The sequence below is a fragment of the Mesoplodon densirostris genome, chromosome 1 (genome assembly GCF_025265405.1).
Source record: "Mesoplodon densirostris isolate mMesDen1 chromosome 1, mMesDen1 primary haplotype, whole genome shotgun sequence".
Taxonomy (NCBI): domain Eukaryota; kingdom Metazoa; phylum Chordata; class Mammalia; order Artiodactyla; family Ziphiidae; genus Mesoplodon; species Mesoplodon densirostris.
This window is the reverse complement of record NC_082661.1, coordinates 108,646,391-108,669,902: the sequence shown is the minus strand read 5'-3', so window position 1 is coordinate 108,669,902 and position 23,512 is coordinate 108,646,391.

Sequence of the window (23,512 nt, the reverse complement as noted above, 5' to 3'; positions counted from 1 at the left end):
TGGAAGACAGTTTGGCAGTTTCTAACAAAACTACACATACTCCTACTGTATGATCCAGCAATCTTACTCCTTGGTATTTACCCAAAGGAGCTGAAAACATACATCCGCCCAAAAACCTGCACACAAATGTTTATAGCAGCTTTATTCATAATCGCCAAAACTCGCAAACAATCAAGATGCCCTTTGGTGGGTGAACGCATAAATAAACTGTAGTCCATCCAGACAATGGACTATTATTCAGTAATAAAAGGAAATAAGCTATTGAGCCGTGAAAAGACATGGAGGAATCTTCATGCACTTAAGAAGCCAATCTGAATAGGCTACATACTGTATGATTCCAACAATACGATATTCTGGAAAAGCAAAACTATGGAGACAGTAAAAAGATCAGTGGTTGTCAGAGGTCAGAGAAGAGGGAGGAATGCTAGGTGCAGCAGAGAAGATGTGTACGGAAGTGAAATACACTGCACGATACTATAATGGTGGGTACATGTCATTATACTCTTATTTCCTCACACTTCTAACTCCAAATATTTGGGTTTTTTTCCCACACTAAGCAATTCCTCTCCAACTTCCTCTCCTGAAGTTAGTGCAGACCCCTCAAAACCCATAGAATGTTCAACATGAAGAGTGAACTTTAAAAATGTATCCATTCTGACTCATCATTTGTAACAAATATGCCACACTGATGCCAGAGGCTAAGAATACAGGGAAACTGGGGGGAGGGGGAGGCTGAGGGGGTGTATGGGAATTCTCTGTATTCTCTGTTCAATTTTTCTGTAAATTTGAAACTACTCTGAAAACTGGTTGATTAAATTTTTTTAAAAATAGTAAGAAAGGCAGGAATTCAAGAGTCAATTGAACAGATACCTAAGTCAGAATGGCAAGGCAGCTGGGAAGACAGAAGTGACCCAGGTGCTGAGATGGACCAGTGAGCCTGAGGGACGGGCACATTGATGTCCGAGCTGTAGGAAACCCATTCAACACTACAGGGTGTTCATGACGGTGTTTCTCTATCTGCATTTTGCCCGATCAGAGAAAAGCCTTTCAACGTCAAACCACCAGACCACAAAACCATTAACCACACAGATAAGGAAGCTGAAGAACCTATAAAGAACTTTTGTCTTTTCATTAAGTAAACCTTCACCCTGTAGTAGTATCTGCCCTCCTACTTGTTTAGCAGAACTTTTCTTTCAGAGATAACTCAAAAGTTGAACCCAAGCTCCCTGGGGATTCTGAGTAGGCTGGGTCCAGCTGAGTGAAGTCTTCCCATATTACCATTCTGTTTTGAATCACCCCTTTCTGTAACAATTACTGCAGTGATTTTGTGTTTCTGGGTGTTTGAGAGGGTAGCAGAAGAACAAACACAAGCTCTGCTAATTTGGTTCTGGGACCGGCCACTGGGCATCAATGTGGAATTTTATAGGGACAGACTGAGATTGTTTCCCAGGGGTCCTGAAGCACATGTTGCCTCACTGTGCAAGTTTGAGAAGAAATATTGACCAGTCTGTGCCACGGCTAGATGGAAACCAGAAGGCAAACTGTTCAGCCAATATGCTGGGCCCCGGTGCTCAACTTCTGTTTGCTGCTAAGACCTTATATCCATAGGGCTTAAGCTTCCATTAATGATATTCATAAGGAAGTCAAGATAAAGACCACCTGTGAGCTGACAAGGCCTGATCTCTTTCTCCTGAACTTTGGAACCACAGCCTCTGCCAATGGGACAGCTCCTTCTGGAAGACCACAGATGCTCACAGGCAACGACACATCCAGCACCGAAGCTGGATCTGCACCCTGACCTGAGATTCCCCTCTGCTGAGAACTGCACTATGTCCTCCTGGCTGCCTAAGCCAGGGATATGGCCCCCCTCTTCCCCCCCCTCCCTCACTCCACCCCGCTCCACGTCCATGGGTCCTGTAGACCCTCAACTTCTCTTCTCCCTTCTCTAACTACCTCAGCCCACACTGCCCTTCTCTCTCGTTGGAGGGCAGGTTTCTTGTTAGGTATTTTCAAGGAACCCCATTCTTTTCCAATAGAAAATGTATCTCTGTAATTACACAACCATTGCTGTGGGTAATTGAATTCTGATCCACCCTACCACCCCGCCCCACCTTTGACCATAAGCTCCATGAGAGCGGAACTCTTTCTCTTTTTGCCCCCATTTTATCCCCAGTACCAGAGCCTGGCACATTCCAGATGCTCTATAAACCTTTGCAGAGTGAATAGATTATGGAACAGCTCCTGACTGGTCTCCTGCTTTGCCATACCTCTCCTGACCGCAGCGAATGCACATATCTGATCTTGATGTCACTTTCCTGCTGGAAACTTTCCCACAGTTTCCCATGGCCCTCGGATAAAACTCAACGCGTGGTGAGGCTTGTGACCCGGGCCCCAGTCCCACCCGCCATCACTCACGCCGTGGCCCCTGTGACCTGGGAGCTGTCCTCATCCTAGTTTGATGAGAATTCCTTCCGTTCTTGCTGCTCCCAGGACATCACAGTTCCTGGGATACTTGCTGTTTGACCTCTTTTTGCTCATTATTGCTCATTTCAGCTGGACGTCACCCCTGCTGGGACCTTTTCTCCCCCCTCCATCAAATGAGCGCTCCCCACACCAGCCTGTTTCCTCAGTCACTTTCCTTATCTGACAGTATTTTACTTTCACATTTAGTCTCCTGATTTCTCTACAAGATGGAAATTGTCTAAGAGCGTTCATGCTCTCCCAACAGATCCTGACCTGGGTAGACTCAGTCAACCCTGGGTGAGCGAATGAATAAATAAATAAACCGAAGGGCAATATGAATGCTGGCTGATACTTCTAGGCTCTAAAAATGTGACAGGAGGTATAGGGTTCATGCCAAGTTTGTTCAGAGGACATGGTCCACGCCAGGCCCTGAAGGCACAGACAGCACGGTGGGGATGGATGCAGAGCCACCGTGGTGAGGAGTGCGGTGGTAGGGCCCGGGAGTGTGGGAGGAGTCCGGCTGGTGTTTGCGTGGACAACCCCCTTGGCAAGACGCTCTCACCTCACCTAGGTCACCCCCATAATTTGTCCTGCACGCAGACCCACTGGACACTTTCTCTTGCTGTCTGTGATGGAGAAATAGGTAGAATCACGGGAGGGAAGGAAAGTTGAAGGACATCTAGTTCATCTCCTGTTTTCAGAAAAGACTGCTCTGGGAATTACCTGTGGCCCAGTGGTTAGGACTCTGCACTTGCACTGCTGAGGGCCCGGGTTCGACACCTGGTCAGGGAACTAAGATGCCACAAGCTGCGCGCATGGCTAAAGAAAAACAAAACAAAACAAAAACAACTGCTCTTTGCTTGAAGGCCTTCAGACAAGATCTCACAGGGGCTTCGGCAACAGCATGGAACGCAGGGGCCGCGATGACAAGAAGCTTTTGCACATTGGTGATGCTAACCCCTTCTGCTGCACTTCGAGCTCATTTCTTCTGTGCAGCCTGCTCCCACAGGGACCCACCAGTCACTTTACATCATTCCTCTCCCCAGCACGCCTTCCCCTCCTGCACACCGGCTACCTCAGAGTGTGATCCAAGGACCTCGCAGATATAAGCCTCCTGGGGGGCCTATCAAAGGCAGAACTAGGCTTCTGATGGTCAGCATGGATGACTCAAAACATAATGCTGAAGGGAGAAAGTTAGAGAGTGAAGCATGCAGTATATTATGGATGTCAATCAAATGCTATACAAGCAACGCTGTGCATGGGTGGATGTACACACAGGAACAAGTGTGGGAGGAGGCAGGGATAAGGTGAGGCTGTGGGGTGTGAAGGTGGGAACATCAGCAGGGATGAAGGGCCATGAGGAAGGAATGTCTGTCTGTGGGTTGGGCAGCCTCACCGAGGCAGATGGTGGTGTCGTGCCACCAATGGAGGGGACGGTAACTTGGATTTGTTCAAGTCCAGCCCCCAAAGAAAAGCACACAACTCCAGGGGCATTATCTGCCGAGGGGGCTCCAAGGTTGGCAGAGCAGAACAGGGGAGAGGAGAGGATGGGGAGAGGGCGGGTGAGCACACACCCTCCGGGTCTTGTGCTGTCCGTGCGTCTGTCCACAGAGGGAAAGAAAAAAGGAAGAGAAACTCAGAGCTGTGGCGCAGTCTACTATTTCTTCTGGGATTAGAAGAGATACACAGATGTGTCACTATAACAGAACAAATAAGCCTCCAAGGATCTTTAGCTCTGAACATCAGGGGTGTTTACATAAACTGAGGAACACTGAACGTCAGGACTTTGTGAGTGAGACTCAGATTTTGGTATTTTTAAGGCAATGGCAAAAAGATTCAGGACCCTTTGAGGTTGGTGATAGGAGTGTCCAGCCATCACCCCCTTAGGCTAAATGTCCCACTGGCTGGGCTCTCACCCACCTCCTCACCTCTCTTCCACACTTGCTCTCTCTTGCCTCCAGGTCAGTCTGCATTTCTTTTGAACTTCATCTAAATTGTGTTGTATTTTTTGTTTGTTTGTTTATTTTTTGCGATACGTGGGCCTCTCATTGTTGCGGCCTCTCCTGTTGCGGAGCACAGGCTCTGGATGCACAGCTCAGCAGCCATGGCTCACGGGCCCAGCCGCTCTGCGACATGTGGGATCTTCCCGGACCGGGGTACGAACCTGTGTCCCCTAGCATCGGCAGGCGGACTCTCAACCACTGCGCCACCAGGGAAGCCCCGGGAGACAGGGTCTTTAAAGAGGTGATTACGTTAAACGAGGTCATTAGGGTGACTGGGGAGGACACATCTACAGGCCCGGGAGGGAGGCCTCAGGAGAAACCACCCTGCCCGGCACTGTGATCTGGGACGCCCGGCCTCCGGACTACGAGGACACAGGCTTCTGTTGCGGAAGCCGCCTGGCCTGCGGTTGTGTTGTGGCCCCAGCAGACGAACCACTGCCCCAGCCCCACCCTGGCCTCTGCTCCCTCCGCAGCCTTCCTGCCAGCCACGGGCCTCAGGGTTCACTTTGAATGAGATTCATGGAGGATGTGGCAGTAACTGAACTGCGGTCATTCACGGAGCTCAGAAAACTTCTCCTTATCCACGGGGACCCCTCCGTTCCCCAGGCCCGGGCAGAGTCACTCTCAGGGTGGGTTTGCAGGAGGCGTTGAGACGTGATTGCAGCCCAGGGCCAGGCTCTTGCAGCATCCTGCTGACAGAATTTCTGAGAGCATCACTCCATCCCCAGTGTCCCAAGAGGCTCTGCACGTTTTGCAGAGGCGTTAACACCTCTGGGGTTAGATTTTGGCTGCACGGATTCTCCTTTGGAGAAAGTAGGAGGAGTAACTCAAGATAATGGAGTCACGGAGGTAGGCCATGCCCTCAGCAAGGCCCAGGCCTTGACTACAGGGCTCCCGTCAGGACGGCATATGAGTCTATCGAGTCTATTCTGCTGTACAAGACTGTCAGTGTCCCGCAGAAAAGAGGTCTCCCTTCCCCAAGCCTCAGTGGCATTCCAGTTGCCTCTCTTCAAATTGCTCTCCCCGATCTAAGTCTGTCTGATGGATTCTCTCCAATGGGGTTCCTGTTAGAGCTTATTTCAGATTAAATCTGCTGAGCTGGGCTTCGTCGAGGAAGTGACCCTACACATCCATAGAGCTGAGTCCCCAAGAATGTGAGACTGGCCCCACAGGAGAGGGACCGGTTTGACCTTGTCCTCCAGAGGACTCAGGGGTGGCATCAAGGAAGCCATGTCCCCAGCAGGGAGAGGGATGCTGGTTGGGCAGCAGGACCCCTTTGTGAAATGAAGTGACCTTACCCTGGGTGCTTGCTTTAGCCGTGTGACCTGAATCCACTGAAAGAATGATTCGGGTCCCGTCAAAAAACTGAGATCCAATTCCATCACTTCTGCTCAGCCCAGCTCTCGCCCACCTCCCCCGCCCCCCAGCAGGAGCACAGCCCCTTCTCCTCCGCACCCACAGGGGCAGGGCCCAAGCAGAAAGGGCCACTGCCACGGACAGCAGTGCCGCTGCAGGCATTGAGATCCGGAGTCACTGTTGATTCATCCTGGAACTGGTCCAACCTCTGCTTGGGTCCTCGTGGGGAAGCCGAGCCCTCTCCAGGCTCCCTCAGCAAGTTTACTGAGACCAGACCTGATGAAGTGAAGCCCTGAGCGCAGGCCTGGGGCCAGAGGCGGTGTGTGTGGGGTGACCCAGACTCTACAGTGCTGGAAATTTGACAGAGTCTTGGCAACACCAGGCCCTGGGGGCGGCAGGGACGCTGGCAAGCTCGCCACATGCCTGCGGATGAAGCTGTCGTGTGACTGCTGCTTCATGCTCCAGTGATAACCAACAGGACCAGAGCCAAACTGGCCTGCTGTGGGCAAGGGCTGGCTGGATACACATTTGGAGGCTTGAATTTGGCTCCTTCCAAAAAAAAAAAACCAAATAAAGCAAATCCCCACCATCACGTGAGGATTCTTCACAAAACTTCTGGTAGGTTCTAGGAGCTCCTAAAACCCCAGGCTGAGATTACTCGATGGTTGTTAAGCCCCTGTAGCCACACTAAATGCAGACCCATATGTCCTTTGGGCAGCTGGCATTCCAGGGATCCCGGGGCTGCTTTTCTGAAAGTCTACCTACTTGTGCAACACGGCTGCTCCCAATTTCTCAGATGGGATGCAGATCCAGAGAGTGTCTTTCAGTCTTAGAAAGCATGAGACACACCCGGGGGAGCTTGTTAAAAGTTCAGATTATACACACGTATGAGAATAGTGAAAGTCCAGAGCGCTGACAGCACCAAATGCCGAAGAGGATGTGGAGCAATAGAAACTCTCATTCACGGCTCCTGGGAATGCAAAATGGTGCAGCCACTTTGGTGATTTCTTCCAAAATGAAATATACTTTTACCATATGATCTAGCAGTTGTGCTCCTTTGTGGTTATCCAAAGGAGTTGGAAACACGCAAAACCGGCACCTGAATGTTTATAGCAGCCTTATACGTAATTGCCAAAACTTGCAAACGACCGTGTCCTTCAAGGTGAATGGTTAAATGAACTGTGATCCATTCAGACAATGAAATATTGTGCTAAAAAGAAATGAGCTATCCAGCCACAACAAGACATGAATTAATATGCAATGCGTATTACTAAGCAAAAGAAGCCAACCTGAAAAGGGTGCATGCTATATGATTCCAACTGTATGACATTCTGGAAAAGGCAAAATCATGGAGACAGTCAAAAGATCAGTAGTTGTCAGGGGTTGGGGGAGGGAGGGATGTCCAGACCCATAGAATGTCCAACACCAAGGGTGACTGGACTCTGGGGGGGCTGATAACAGACAATGTGCTGTTGTAGGTTCATCCACTGTAACACACTCACCACCCTGGTCTGGGGGCCGTGCTGTGTGGGGAAAAGGGGGAAACCATGGGGACTCTGTACTCTCTACTCAATTTTGTGGTGAACCTAAAACTACTCCAGAAAGAGAGAATCTATTCAAAGAAGTCCAGATTACTGAGATCCACTCACCCACTCAGAAGAGACTGATTCCGCAGCGCTGGAGCTGGGCCCAGAAACCCACATTTGAAAACGTTCCATGTGCCATGATGTCACCCTCAGAGAAGCAAACCCTCACTGCTCCTTCCAGCAGCTGGCAGAGGCCGAGGCAGAGTTGCAGCCTCAGGTCCCCTCTGCAGGCGACCCCCACACCCTCACCCCACAGCTGAGACGGGCCAAGCACCCTGGCCTGGGGGGCAGTGCAGGGGGGTTTGGCTTCTCATGCCCCAGCTAAGGCCTGGCCTCTTGGGTTGGTGAGGCCACGTGGTAAACTAGGGGGGAAGATTTGGTGTTTGCCTACCTGGCCAAGGTTTGGTGTGGGTGGAAGTGGGGTTATTGCAACAAACTCCTTCCCAGCTGCTCCCCATCTCCAGGCTTTTCTCCTCTGCGGCCCTCATTACACAGAACTTGCCCTGTCTCCCTGCCACCCTGAGGTCGACCCCAAGTGCTCATCCCTTTGATCCCCAGATCTTTGGAGGCCACACTCTACTCCCACTTTTGCCCCTACCCCAAGCTGTTCACTTGGGCCAGGCTGGTGCCCTTGCTGCTCCAGGATGGTGGCTCTCATCACCCACAAGCTGCCTCATCCCTGGTTGCGTGTCCCCCCCACCTCCCTTCTCCACACCCCACGGCCCTTGGCTCTCCCAGCATCGGGCTCACAACTTCCCTCTGTGGGGAGCTTCTCTGCCTGACGCCCTGGACGCCGGAGCATATGGCAGTGTCGTTACGGAGGGTCCAGCTATCCGAGTTCACCTTGGTGTATCCTTCTACCTGCCTCACCCTGCCGGCCAGCAAAGAAGGCACAGAAGAAAGTGAGGCATGACTGGGTCAGTGGACCTGGGCCCAAGGGGCTATAGGACAAGGGACAGGTTACCTAGTTTCTCTGAGCTTTTGTTTCTTTACCATAAAATGAGAATAATGACGCCCGTTTCCTAGGACCCTTGGGAGGAGGAAAGGACAGCGGTCACGAAACTGATAGAGCAGGCGCGACGTGGATTCCCAGTGTCAGCAATGGTCGGGCTCAGCTGCCTGGATCTGGCCGCAGCTCTGCTCCCTGGCTGAGCTGGTGCCTCTTTGGCCAGTCCACTCACAGGGCAGCCACGGGCCAGCGAGGAGCCACCACTGTCCTGAGGCTGAGCCTGGAGCAGGACCTAGACAAACCCACTCGAAGCCTCAGAGCTGAGGGCGAGGAGGAAGCATTTAGGGCTGGGGATGCACAGAAGAGGGGTCTGCGGAGCTGACCAGGGGAGGCTCATGGGCAGCAGACCTGGACGAGGGCAGACCCCTGGGCAAGAAAGCAGACCAGCTGCAGCTGCAGGAGGGCTGCACGCAGCAGACAACTGGTTTAGGGAAGAGCTTCTGTACCACTCTTCACCCAAGGCCCACCCGAGGCCCAGAGCATCACTGGGACAGCCGAGGAGCACGTCCCTGAGGTCAGGAGGCCTGGAAATCAGGAGGCTCCCTGCTTCTCAGTTGGATGGTGGTAGCTGGTGCAGGTTTGGGGAGACTGAATCACGTGACAGTTCGGGGCTTTGGCTTTGAAACACTTTCTGTGCCATGGGCTGTGACATCTCAGGTGTTACTAAGTCCTTGAAGCTTCGGGTAGATGGGGACACTAGTGATCATCACCTAGGGTGGTGATGAGGGTTCCACCAGATAAGCCACATAAAATGCTTAGGACAGGGCGGGGCTTATAGAAGGTGATCAACACATCTTAGCTCTAATAACAATTATTCTTCTTACACAGGCCTCGTAGGCCATCAATGGAAGCTGGAAAAATGTGCATCTCTCCCTGAACAAAACATGGGTCAGGAAAGAGCAAAACCACCAGCTGCCCTCAAGGCCAGAGCAGGGGAGAGGCTCCGGGTTGAGCAGTCTGAGAATGAGTGTCCGTCTGTCTGAGAGGCAGGCGGGGCTGGAGTGTGTTTCCTTTCGGGTCAGCCTCTAGAGGCCAGATGTTCGTGTCCTGTCCTTTTCAAAGGCTGTTTTTCCAGGGTGATGATCCTGAAAATGTATGCTGCAGTCAAGCAGGTCCTGTCCAATAGCTCGACAGGAGGTTGCCCAAAGGTGGGGAGATTCAATGCGGAAGGGAAGCCCGGGGCTGGAGGCCAGGCCGCGGGGAGAGAGCTGGCCGCTCGGTGGTCACTCGGCCTCGACGAGGCGGGGCCGCGCATTGCCGCCGGCTGTGGATGAAAGCAGCCTCCACGGTGACTTTTCTTGATCCTTGAGGCGGCTACCCTGTGACTGGAGGAGAAAAGTCATTGCAGTGGGGAAACGGGGAAGCGGTGCAGGCTGTGGCTGCCGATGGGAGGGAGGAAGACCCAGAGGAGGCAGGGAGGCTGGGAGGCTGGCTCAGGCCTTCATCTAAGAGGTTTTGGATGAGTCCCACCTCAGTTTTCACTCCTCTTGTCCCAGGCGCTAATTAGCATGGATGTGCAATGTAAATACAAGCTCAAGCCGTGTTTACTCCTTTAGCAAAAAAGACAAATTTGCTAAACAGTTCAGCGGACAAGGACTTCTTACAGACTTGGCCAGGGAGCGGCCTTGGAAGGTCCTGCTGCTCAGAAGGTGCCACTGCTGGGTGTTTTTTCTCCTAGTCTGAGATGACATTTAACCTCATAATGTGTCTGGGAACCAGTGTGAAGGGCGTGGTGACCCTGGGGGCTTCCCCAGGATCTGAGCGGGGGAGGTGGGGTGAGGGGAGGTGGGGGTGGATGGAGGGACCCTGCCCGGGCAGCACAGGGTTTGAAACAGAACAGAGCCTGTGGGCTTTTCTCAGGAGAGCTGTTTGTTCTCCTATCATACAGTTTGATGTCTCATTAGAATAGAAAGATTTCAAAATTAGCATCAACATATGAGAAGAAATAAAATCTCTTGCGTATGCCACTTAGCTTAGGTGGCACCAAAAACGGCAGGGCTGAGCCCCAGAACGTTCTGTCGATGGCCTCTCCCCCATGGCCCATCCAGCGCTGTTCTCAGACATGCCACCGCCTCCAGGGAGACCTAATTTCTGCTTTCACTGCTCCCCACCCTGGCTCACTCCAGGCCACCTGCCTTCCCAGCCTCACCTGGCCAATTGGTGGCTTTCGTGAAAGTGAAGGCCAGCCTCCTCCTCCCCCAGGGAAGGGGTGACCTGCTCTCGGGGCCTGCTGACTGGGCCACCCCACATTCTGCAGGAAGTCCTGCCACACACCTTCCCTCACCCTAAATGTGAAGACAGATGTCATTGACCGCCATCTCAAGGCTTCTGTGGAGCCCTCAGAGAGACCCCCGATCAAGAGAGCCACACATTTGTGGGCCACCCGTGCCCAGCAGGATTCTGTTTCCTGACACGCTCAATGAGATGCTTGGAATATATTCAGCAGCATATTTTGGGGACATAGGTCTCCGAGTATTTTTTTTTTTTTTTTTTGCGGTACGCGGGCCTCTCACCGCTGTGGCCTCTCCTGTTGCGGAGCACAGGCTCTGGATGCGCAGGCTCAGCGGCCATGGCTCACGGGCCCAGCCGCTCCGCGGAATATGGGATCTTCCTGGACCGGGGCACGAACCCGTGTCTCCTGCATCGGCAGGCAGACTCTCAACCACTGCGCCACCAGGGAAGCCCTGGTCTCCGAGTATTTTATGGTGCCGTGTTGTCCAGAAAAAATTCCGAGGCCTTGACCTTTTATTGGCAAGCTGAACAATCTCCTGCGTCCCGACCAAGTAAATGATATTTTTCTGGTTCACAGAAGCCCCTGTGGTGAGAGTCAGTTCTCTTACAGAAGAGGCGGCACAGAATCTTGTCAGACAGGACTTTTCTTGTCCTATGAGGAAAGCGCCCATTTGATCCAGGTGACCTATTCTTGAAAATTATTAACTAGTCCAAACTGTATCAAAATTTATTCTTAAATGCCTGCATCCTTAGACTTCAGCTTTTGGGCTGTCAGAGCATATAAACTCCACTGCCCAGGGTTCCAGAGCTGAGCTTTGGCTTTGGACCTTCTCCTTTCCTCTCCTGTTTAAAAATTCCTTGAGACCAAGGAAAACAAAGTGAATTTAATAGTCACAAAACCTGATGTATATAGTTTCTCCTTTTAATAGATGGAAGTAGAAAAATATACAATTTTCCTATCATACACAGAAAAAAATGACCACATTCCACATTATTCTGTTCTAAATAGTTATTAGCAAATTTGAAATAGAAAGGAGCTTCGTTCCCTGGGCCTTTGTCACTGGTGCAGATTAAATGACCAAATCAGATGGTTGACACCTTGGAGCCCTTGAAGTCTGAGGTCAGGAAGCCTTAGTGGAGAGGGAGGGTCCCTTAGTGGAGGGAAAGGAGAGGCAGACGGAGAGCCGGGCTTCCCAGGGAGCAGACCGCAGCCTCCCAGAGTCTCCTGGGCGTCTTAGAGAGGCTCCATGGTGCTGGCCAGTAGGAGCAGCCCTCCCAGCCTCGCTGCCCCTCCCCCGCCATCCCATCCGGGGTCACACTCCAGCTCCTGACCCCTGACTAGTTGGATAGGAAGGGAGTAAGAAGCAACATCGAGCATCCTCTCATGTCCTTGCAATCTGCTGTGCTGAGGAGGCTCGTGGACCTGACTTTGATCTCTCACGTAGCATCCAGAGGCGGGGGTCCAGCAGGTGGGTTTGCTCGCTGAGGTCCTTCCAGCTGCTCTGCTGTTCTCTGGCTGTGGTCATGTCTGCATTGTAGCCTGTGGGAGGAGCAGGTGTGTGTTGGGGAGGGGGACCCTCTTCCTTTATGAGTCACGTGACCTGGAAGTTGCCCTCTTGTCTCAGGCTCCTGTCCCACGGGCCGAACTGATGTCACACGCAGCCTCTGGGGAGATTAGGGAATCTAACTTCTGGCTGGGCAGCTCTGTGCAGGCGAAACTCCCAAATGAAAGAAAGAACAGCAGGCAGTTCTGGCCACAGGGTCCCTCTTGGCTTGACGGACACAGCCCAGAGCGTGGGGTCCTGGGCTCCCGCACTGTCCCTGCTGCCCCTGCATTTCAGTTTCTGAGTCTGCTCCCTCGGCTTCTGTCCCATGTTACTCAGTGGAGCTGTGGACGCTATTCCCAGCCGCCAGCTGCCCACCTGAGCTCGGAGGACTAGCCAGCCGCTGACCCCTGCATGGGCTCTGCTGATGCACTGGCCGGGGGTCCTTCTTCAGCAGCCTGAATGCTTAGAGGCCACCGAAGCCCCTGCCCACCTCTCCTTGCCCACCCTGCGAGTCAGGCTCAGTCCTTCTCCCTCAGGCCTCCTCAGGTGGGCACAGGTGAGAGGGCAGCTAAAGGAGGGGGGGGAGGGTGATGGGGAAAGAAGGGCCTGAGGCAGTGGCCTAGGGTGAGCCCTGAGCCCCGAGCAGTGTCTGCACAGGAAATCATGCGTTATGTTCCCCCAGATTCCTAGGTTGAACTCTTAAGCCCCACTACCTCAGAATGGGACTGTACTGGGAGACAAGGTCGTTAAAAATGTGATTAAATTAAAATGAGGTCTTCAGGGTGGGCCCTAATCCAATTTGATTGGTGTCCTTATAAGAAGAGGAGATTAGGACACAGACACACAGAGGGAAGATGGTGTGAGGACACAGGGAGAAGACGGCCGTGGACAAGCCAAGGAGAGAGACCTCAGGAGGAGCCACCCCTGCCCACACCTTGATCTTGGACTTCCAGCCTCCAGTCCTGTGAGAAAATAGAGTCTGTTGCTTGAGACTCCCAGTCATGGTACTTGGTTACCACAGCCTCAGAAGACTAATACATGGTGAGTAGGGATGACTGGATATGAATTCCGATTGCTTGGTTGTAAAGTCGACGCTTTCCCACACACCATGCTGCTTCAGAAGGGCGGGGTCTCTTGGACTCGGTAGAGGAATTTAGGGGCTCGAAGAGCCCTCCGCCTCCTCTGTCTTGGCGCTGCTCAGGCTGCTACCTGCATCCTCGCATTCAGGGGCGGCCGGCAGGTGTGAGGAAGCAGGTGAAGCCTGGGAAGGGCTCAGTCAAGGCTGTCTACCACCTCTCCTTGATCATCAGAGCATCTCCAGTCTTACCTGTTATGCATTTTGGGTTGTGCGTAATATATCACTTACGCAAAAGGATCCCACTGATTGGGGGCAAGGAGGAGGGGGATAGGGCTTGAAATCCACTGGTCTAGGACAAAGCCTTCCTTTTATATCTGGGAGAGTGTTGGACCAGAGAAGGTAAGTGATGGAGCTGGAGTCACACAGAGTAGGAAATGCACTCAGAAACAGAGCCCAGTTCTCCTGACTCACAGCCCAGGGGTCCTCCCATCCCCATGCCGCCACCTCCCTGGTGGGGGGCAGGATGGAAGATGGCAGGTGTCTCGGTGCCTTGGAGGGACCAGGGTGGGGGCATGTTCTGGGACCCCAGGGCATCAGGCCTGGAGGAGTCCAGGAGGCATGTGGGTACCGAAGCAGTGAAGTCTCCAGTAGAGACCAGGCATCCCTGCTTGGCCCTTTGTGGGACACATAGATTTCACCTTCCCTCACTGTGGAACAGGAGCCATATGGGAACAGAGTGGCTAGAAATCAAGAAGTGAGTTGTTGTATGTGTCAATGGGAGGAGGGTAGGAAGTCTTAGCATTTCTCAAGCTCTCCATGCAGATTCTGACTCCGTAGGTCTGGTCAGGCCTGATGGGTCTCTAACAAGCTCCCAGGTGATGCAGATGTGCTGATGGGACCTGTGATGGTTAATTTTATGTGTCAACTGGGCTGGGCCACAGTGCCCAGATACTGGGTCAAACACTACTCTAGATTTTTCTGTAAAGGTATTTTGTAGATGAGATGAACATTTAAATCAGTAGACTAAGTAGAGCAAATTACCTGCCATATGTGGGTGGGCCTCGTCTAATCAGTTGAAGGCCTTAGGAGAAGAAAGACTCACCTCCCTGGGAGGAGAAGGAATTCTGCCAGCAGACGGCCTTTGGACATAAACTGCAGATCTTCCCAGGGTCTCCTGCTGCTGGCCTGCCCTTCAGACTTTGGATTTACCAAGCTTCCACAGTCTTGGGAGCCAATTCCTTAAAGTCAATCAATCTCTCTCTCTGTCTCTCATATACACACACACCCCCCACGTTGGTTCTGCTTTCTGCTCCTCTGGCCAGCCCTGACGACTACAAGACCACACTCCGTGTAGTGAGGGTGTAGAGTCCCGTGTTTACCAGTGAGATGTGGGCACCTGGGTTCAAACCCCAGCTCTTCCCCAACTGTGAGATTTTGGACATGCTATCCCAAGTCCTTGCTTCCTTCTCTGTACAAGAGAGGTTATGCATTTAGCACAGGGCCTGGCACTTAGTAAACTCTTAGTAAATTGGAAATATAACCTTCATCCTCGCATGATGATTATCACCACTGAGAAGCTAGAAGAACACTCTCCTTCTCTGCCTTCAGGAAATCTTATCTCCACTCCTTCTAAGCAGTAAAAACCTCACCTTTTCTTAGAAATCTCAAGAAGTGAGACCGTACAGGTCTTTCCCAGAAATCCAGCATCCGTAGACTAAACCCCTCTGATGGCGTCTTCAGTGCTGCATCCTGGGCTGGAGGTGGCTCTTCCTGCCACCCGTGAATCCCCTGGCCTGTCCGGCTTGGTACTGGGGCCCATTTCCCACCTCCCCCTCACTGCCTGGCAGGAAGGAGGGAGCAGACTGTTTTCCAGCGGGACATGCTTGCCATCAGTTCCTTTACTGGGGACTCGGACAGCTTTCCCTTCTTGTTTTGATTGGCATCAATCTGTTTATTATCAGTGCAGCTTTTTGGAGAAAGACCAGAAAAACAATTTCCTACCTTAAGGGCAGAGAGCATGAACTCTCTGCTCACCGGCTGTCTTCAGGACTAACTCAGAACTCCGAGCTCCTTTTGCCCCTCTCCAGGCAGGGCCGCTGACTTAGTGCTGGGTCAGAGGCCCTGGCTGGTATCAGGAAAAGTTTATCCAGGACCCGGGGAGCTCCGGGATTTTTACATGGCAGGGGCTTGAAGGCAGGAATTTGGTTGGGGGGAGGGTGCTAGAATCATCAGCTCCAGCTCCAGCTGTGTTTGCAGAGCAAGCACCCTGCTTTTACTTAGATGCCAAATGAAAGAGCATGGAGGTGGCCAAATCCGAGCCATCCCCTGCCTTTATAAATAAAGTTTTATTGGAACACAGCCCCATGCCCATTGCTGCTTTTGTGCTGTAGGGCCGGATGGGAGCAGTTGTGACATAGGCCGTATGACCTGCCCAAGCCTGGAAATACTTACAGTCTGGCCCTTGGCAGGAAAAGTTTGCTGACCCCTGACAATGACAGCAATTTTCTAGAGATGTTTTATTTATGACAATGTTTACAGAAAAATGAGAAGCATCCTTTGCTCATTTCAACCGATAACATTTCTATCTGGGGATGTCTTGGTGGGCGAGGCAGTGAGGACCCTTGGGAGGGAGGCGGGTGCACAGTCTGCCCATGTGTGCGGTGACATGGGGCTGCTCCTCTGCCGGCCCGGCTCCAGCTATTAGATGCCAGTGCTCAGGTGCTGGATCCTGCCTGGCGTTTAGGTTCTGGCCTCTGCCCAGAGCCCCTTACTCTCACTCTGAGCAGTTTCTCAGTTTTTCAGGTCTTAGCACCCACGGAACATGTGCTGTGCTGCCTGGGCCCCATCCAGGCCCCCAGAATGAGCCTCGGCCTCTGCGCCCAAAGCCCCTGGCAACTAGAAGCCATCGCCCCCCGAGGGGCCTGGGTGGGCCTCACCTGTGGGTGTGAGAGTTCCTGGTTGTGCTCATCCAGGTGTCATGCTTCCCCACTCCACGATGGGACCGGCTGCCCCAGGAGCCCCAGTGTGGGCTGATGGCCCACTCAGCAGAGACCTGAGCTGTCTAGATCCAGACAAGCGCTCAGCATTTTCTCCTACATTTCATTTAAGCCCAACTGAAGTTCCGGCTGTGGCCAGACTTATCTTGCCATCTCTCCCTGTAACTGAGGAAGTGGGACCTCAGGGAAGGGAGGTGAGATGCTCAAGGTCTCCCCGGCTGGCTGCCCCTTCCTGGTGGCCTGCAGGTAAAGGCCGACAGCAGGCTGCCCTGGAGCAGTCCTGCAGGGGTCCACCCGGGCCCTGGGGTCATCTTCTCACTGTCCACTCAGTGCAGCGGCCCCTAGGGAGAAAGGGCAGGGGCTGCCCCAGGCAGGGCGCAAAGTAGGGTCGGTGTATCCGGCCTGGGCAGCGTGTGCTGGGCCTGATGCTCACCACTTGTGGGGCCTTGGACTTGAGTCCCTAAAACCTCTTTGGGCCACCCTCTCCTCACCTGTGGGCTGAATGGGCAGGCGGCGTGGAGCGTGGGAGCTGCGGGCGCCTTTCTGACCCTTAGACTCTGGCCGGGAGCTCTGGCACCCCGACCTCCACCACCCCGTGCAACAAAATGAACACAACACTGAACTGCGTGCTTACAAAAATCCAGAACGCTCAGAAGTTTTTCTCAAGGTGCTTATGTCAAAAATATTTTTAATGGAAATCATCAAAGTCTTAAAAAAAAGATGCTGGGGTCCTTATGTTGATGTTGTCCTAAGTATATTCTCAGCTTTTCTACTGGGGACCAAGGATGGGATGATGTGTTTGGGGAAATCTCATATCTCTCAGGACCCAGCTGGGAGAGCAGTGGGGTGTACTGGGGTGTCCAGCCCTGGGTAACGTAGCTGGTCTGGGGCCGTTTTTGGACAAATGCCCTGAGGAATTGTGCCCAGATAGGAACGGTGCCTATTACGTCTCCTAATCACTCCTGAAGTTTGCTGAGCATCTTAGACACAGGTGATGGGAAGGTGAGCCAGCTGACGGCCCAGGCAGGGCTGCTGCCAGGGTATGCATCAGCCAAGGGTGGAGAACGGCCAGGAGTGCTGAGGAGGGGGTGGGGGCTGAAGATGCTGCCGAGGCTGCAGTCAGGTCAGGCTTCAGCATAATGTCTTCAAGATTCATCCATGTTAGAGCACGGGTCAGAGTTTCCTTCTTTCTTAAGGCTGAATGATATTCCATTAAATGTGTATATCACGTTTTGTTTATCCAATCCATTGGTTGATGGATGCTTGGATTGCTTCCACCTTTTGGCTATTGTGAAAAACTCTGCTGTGGGCATGAGTGTACAAACATCGGAGATCCTGCTTTCAATTCTTTGGGGTAAACATCTAGGAGTGGAATTGCTGGATCACATGGTAATTTTTTTTTTTACAGATTTTTTTTTTAACTTATTTTTGGCTGGGTTGGGTCTTCGTTTCTGTGCATGGGCTTTCTCTAGTTGCAGCGAGGGGGCTACTCTTTGTTGTGGTGTGTGGGCTTCTCATTGCGGTGGCTTCTCTTTGTTGTGGAGCATGGGCTTTAGGCGCACAGGCTTCAGTAGTGGTGGCTTGCAGGCTCTAGAGCACAGGCTCAGTAGTTGTGGCGCACAGGCTTAGTTGCTCCGCGACATGTGGGATCTTCCCGGACCAGGGCTCGAACCCGTGTCCCCTGCACTGACAGGCAGATTCTTAATCACTGCTCCACCAGGGAAGCCCTCACATGGTATTTTTTTAGGGGGGGCTGGTACATGGGCCTCTCACTGTTGTGGCCTCTCCCGTTGCGGAGCACAGGCTCCGGACGCGCAGGCTCAGCGGCCATGGCTCACAGGCCTAGCTGCTCTGCGGCATGTGGGATCTTCCCGGACCGGGGCACGAACCCGTGTCCCCTACATCGGCAGGTGGACTCTCAACCACTGCGCCACCAGGGAAGCCCTCACATGGTAATTTTATGTTCAACTTTTTGAGGAACTGCCAAACTGTTTCCCACAGTGGCTGCATCATTTTACGTGCCTATCAACAATGTACAAATGTTCCAATTTCTCCACATTCTCACCAACACTTCTTATTTTCCTCTTTTTGAAATAAAAGCCATCCTAATGGGTGTGAAGGGGTGTTTAATTGTGGTTTTGATTTGCATTTCCCTAATGGCTGGTGTTGTTCAGCATCTTTTCACATGCTTATTGGACATTTGAATATATTATTTGGAGAAATGTCTAGTCAAGTCCTTTGCCATTTTTCAACTGGGTTGTTTGTTGTTGAGTTTTAAGAGTTATTTATATATTCTGGATATTAATCCCTAATCAGACATATGATCTGCAAATATTTTCTCCCGTTCTTTCAGTCTTTGTTTTACTCTCTCGATGTGTCCTTTGAGGCACCAAAGTTTGAAATTTTGATGAAATTGTATTTTTCCTTTTGATGCCCTTTCCTTTTGTGTCGTTTCCAAGAAACTATTGCCAAATCCAATGTCATGAAGCTTCTCCCATATGTTTTTTTCGAAGAGTTTTATAGTTTTAGTTTTCACATTTAGGCCTTTGACCAAGTTTGAGTTAATTTTTGTATATCATGTAAGGTAGGGTTCAACTGTCTTCTTTTGCTTGAGGATATCCAGTTTTCTCAGCACTAACTGTGGAAAAGACTGCCTTTTCCCATTGAATGATCTTGAGACCCTTGTTGAAAATCAATTGACCATATATATAAGCCTTCTATTCTGTTCCATTGGTCTGTATGTCTGCCTTATGCCCATGCCACACTGTTTTGCTTTTTTTTTATAGCTCGTAGTAAGTTTTGAAATTGGGAAATGTGGATCATCAAGTTTGTTCTTCTTTTTCTAGATTGTTTGGCTATGTGGAGCCCCTTGGGATTTCATATACATTTTAGGATGGGTTTTTCTATTTCTGCAAAAAAAAAAAAATTGAGATTTTGGTAGGGATTGCATTAAATCTGTTAACTGCTTTGGATAATATTGTCATCGTCACAATCTTAGTCTTCTAATCCATGAACACAAGATGTCTTTTCACTGACATGTGTCTTCTTTTTTTTCCATTTACCTAACATTTTATTGTTTGCCTATTGCATAGTGAAAAGAACAGAGTTATAAGACTCATGGTCTGGCTCAACCACTAACTTGCTGGTGTGAATTGGGTAAGTCTCTTAACCTTGCTACCCCCTTATCTCCTCATCTGAAAAATGGAGACGATGTTAATACCTACTATACAAGATCACTAAAGACCCAATGAGATAGTTACACTGTCTTCCTCTCAAAGAATTGCTCAAAATGAATCTATAGTTTGCTATTGCCAACCCCTTGTTCATCATCTCAGTGGTAACTGTTAAATGCATTAAGACAATAGGTACCAATGTGACACTTTAATTTTAATTACTTTCTGCAATGTTTTATAGTTTCCAGTGTATAAGTCTTTTGCCTCCTGAGTTAAATGTATTCCTAGGTAATTTATTCTTTTTGATTTATTGTAAATGCAATTGCTCTCTTAATTTCTTTCTTTTTTTTTTTTTTTTGGTCGTTCATTATTAGCATATAAAAATGGAACAGATTTTTGTGTGTTGATTTTTTTTATATCTTGCAACTTTGCTGAATTTGCTTATTAGCTCTAATGGGTGTGTGTGTGTGTGTGTGTGTGTGTGTGTGTAATCTTTAGGGTTTTCTACATATAAGATCATATGGTCTATGAACAGAGATAATTTTACTTCTTCCTTTCCAATTTGTATGTCTTTTATTTTTTTTTTTCTTGCTTAACTGCTCTGGCTAGACCTTCCAATGCTGTGTTGAATGGAAGTGCCCAAAATGAAAATTCTTGTTTTATTCCTGATCTTAGGGGGAAAAGCTTTCAATCTTTCACCATTGAGTACAATGTTAGTGGTGGATTTTCATATATGGCCTTTAACATGTTGAGGAAATTTCCTCCTAGTTTGTTGAGTGCTCTTATTAAAGGGTTTTGAATTTTGTTAAATGCTTTTTCTGCATTAGTTCAGATGATCATGTGTTTTCTTTTCCTTCATTCTATTAATGTGACATATTACATTGATTAATTTTCATATGTGGAACCATCCTTGCATTCCAAGAATAAGTCCCATAGTGTATAATCCTTTTAATATGTTGACAGATTTGGCTTGTTGAGGATTTTTTCCTCAATATTCATAAGAGATATTGGTCTGTGTTTTTTCCTTGTAGTTTCTTTGTCTGTCTTTGGTGTCAAGTTAATCCTGGCTTTATGAAATGAGTTAAGAAGTGTTTTCTTTTCAATTATTTGAAAGAGTTTGTTTAGTAGAATTCACCAGTGAAGCCATCTGGTCCTGGGCTTTTCTTTATTGGGAGGTTTTTGATTAGTAATTCAATCTCCTTACTAGTTATAGGTCTATTCAAAAATTCTATTTCCTCATGAGTCAGTTGTGGTAGATTTTGTGTTTTTAGGAGTTTTTCCATTTCATCTAGGTTATCCAATTTGTTGGTGTATGATTGTTTGTAGTATTCTCTTGTAATACTCTTTATTTCTGTGAAATCAGAGGTAACATTACATCTCCACTTCCATTTCTGATCTTAGTCATTTGAGGCTTCTCTCTTTTTTTCTTAGTCAGCATAGCTGAAGGTTTCTCAATTTTGTTGATTTTTTCCAGAACAAACTTGGTTTTGCTAATTTTTCTCTATTGTTTTTCTATTCTCTATGTTATTTATCTGCTCTAATTTTTATTATTTATTTTAATATCTTCCTTCTGCTAGCTTTAGGTTTAGTTTGTTCTTTTATAGTTTCCTAAGGTGTAAAGTTAGGTTGTGAATTTGAGATCTTTCTTCTTTAATGTAAGCATTCAGAACTATACATTTTCTCTTAGCACCATTTCTGCTGCATCTCATAAATTTTGGTATGTTGCTTTCATTATCATTTTCTCAAAGTATTTCTAATTTCCCTCATGATTTCTTCCTTGACCCATTGATTGTTTAAATGGTGCTTAATTTCCACATATTTGTGACGTTTCTAGTTTTCCTTCTATTATTGATTTCTAGTTTCATTCTATTGTGATTGGAAAAGAGACTTTGTATGATTTCAATTGTTTAATATTTATTGAAAATTGTTTTATGGCCCGGGGAGGGGATGGGATCAGGGGAGTAAGAACACCACAAAACTCTCCTACCATTTTGAAGGTCACTTTTTCTTGACTGGGCATTAACTTGGCTGCTGTAAACCTTTGATGGTTTTCCAGAACTCCCACAAAATTGGCTCATACAGTTTCTGATTTTTTGCATGTGATACTTCTGTGGGGTGAGAGAGTTTGGAGCTTTCAAGTCTGCCATTTTGCTGACATCTCTCCTCCAAGAAAATCTTTAGTTATGTGTTAGCATTTTATCATTTCAGCCAAAAGCCTCTTCAAATCACTGTGGGATGCAGCAGAGAATAAACACATAAACCCTCGGATGACTCACTGTGCGTCCTGGGTCCGTCTGCACAGATATGTCAGTGTGAGCGCCTAACCAGCCTCCATACTGAGGTTTTCATCAAGGAGTTAAAGGAGGGTGATTCTACAGGGTCCCAAGAGAGAGGTTCTGGAGAAAGACTGCTATGAGGGCTTGCCTCTCCTTTTCCTGGGAAACCTTACCTAAAGTCGTTTAAAATTCTCTGCAGCTAGTTTAGCAATCTGGTAGAAACTTCTACAGTATTATTATCATGACTTATTATTATTTTTTACCCATCTGTATGTGTGTGTATGTGCATACATGCTACGGAGAGGGCAGTGCCCATCTCACCGGCCCCCCATCTGGTCCCTCCTTTACCTCCCACCCTAAGAAACTCAGGGAACCTGGCCTCATTATCCCTCCCAAGGACCTCAGAGTTGGTGAAGTCCTTCCAAAACGCTTTACAACGTCCTGTGGAGAAGGTCTTCCCCTCCAACCCCAGTCCCTGCTGGTTTTGGAGTTGAAGTGCTCTCTGCTTGGGACTGGACAGCGAATTAGGAGCAAAGGTGGAAGGAGAACAGAGCTGGGCTCCTGTTGGCTCCAGTGCCAGTTGATTAAACTCCCTCCATGGCCAAGGACGGCCCCCAGGGCTCTCCACCGTGTGACGCAGAGAATCCTGAACTCACTGCAGTCAGCGCCCGGCTCACAGGCTAGAGACAAAGTCATGCCCATGGGCTCCACGAGATAGCTGCACCCTCCTGGAGCCCTGCCTGCTGCCTGGGGAGCAATGCAAGAGCTCCTGAAAACAAACTTTAGATGGAAGAACCGATGAGAGAAAACGGATGGGAAGAAGGGTCAGGAGAAAGAGAAGCCTATCCAACAGCTGCCCCTCCGACACGCGGCCTGGTCCGTAAGGCAGTGAGGCCACGGGATGCTGGGTGTCACATGGTGTCGTGGCCTGAAAACCAGAGACAGATACAGAGAGAGAGAGTGAGAGGCCACCTGGGCCCAGTGAGGTCAGAGCCCAGGGCTGCCAGACACCTCCGGCCAGTCGAGGCAGGTGAGGCCCAGCCCACAGGGGACCAGGAGGAGGGAAGGAAACCTGTCCAGGTTTCTGGCTGCAAGGCCTGCTGGGTTTCAGTTATGAAACAACAACAAAAAAAGACATGTAAAGTTTTCTTTCCCTGATGAGCTGTGGTCTCCTTCCTAGGATTTGGGGAAATAGGGGCAGCTCCCAGCCTAGAGGGTATGGATGACTCAGATGACTGTTTTCACTGGGAAGACACTTCAATTTGATCTGCTCCTGCCTCCTCATTTGGTAGATGGGGAGGCAGAGGCCCAGAGAGGTGAAATGAGTTTTCTAATCTCACACAGTAAACTCCCACGGAGATGACAGCCCAGACTGCTGACACCAGGCAGGACGTGTGGGCTTTCTGTTCAGCACATTTGTCCACCCCGTGCTTGTGTATCTTCCCACACACTAGCTCAGGCCAAGTAAGTCAGGGATATGGTAGAAACCCCATGTGCGGCTTTCCTGCAGGGTGAACGATGCGGGGACACATCCCCAGCAGAAAAGAGGACCAGATCTCCTGCTTGGATCAGCGTGACTTTGGTGAACAGTCTCAACCAAAGGCGGAGTTGGCCTGAGCTCCTTTCCTTCGAGAGCTGATGTTCCCTTTAAAAAGAAAGAAACCAGGGAAGCCACAGAGGCAGCCTAAGCAAATATGCCAGCGTGTGAACCACCGACCAATTCGGACGCTGGGCTGGTTTGGCTGTTCCCACAAGGTCTCCTTCCTTAGAATCTGTACACAGATGAGTGTGCT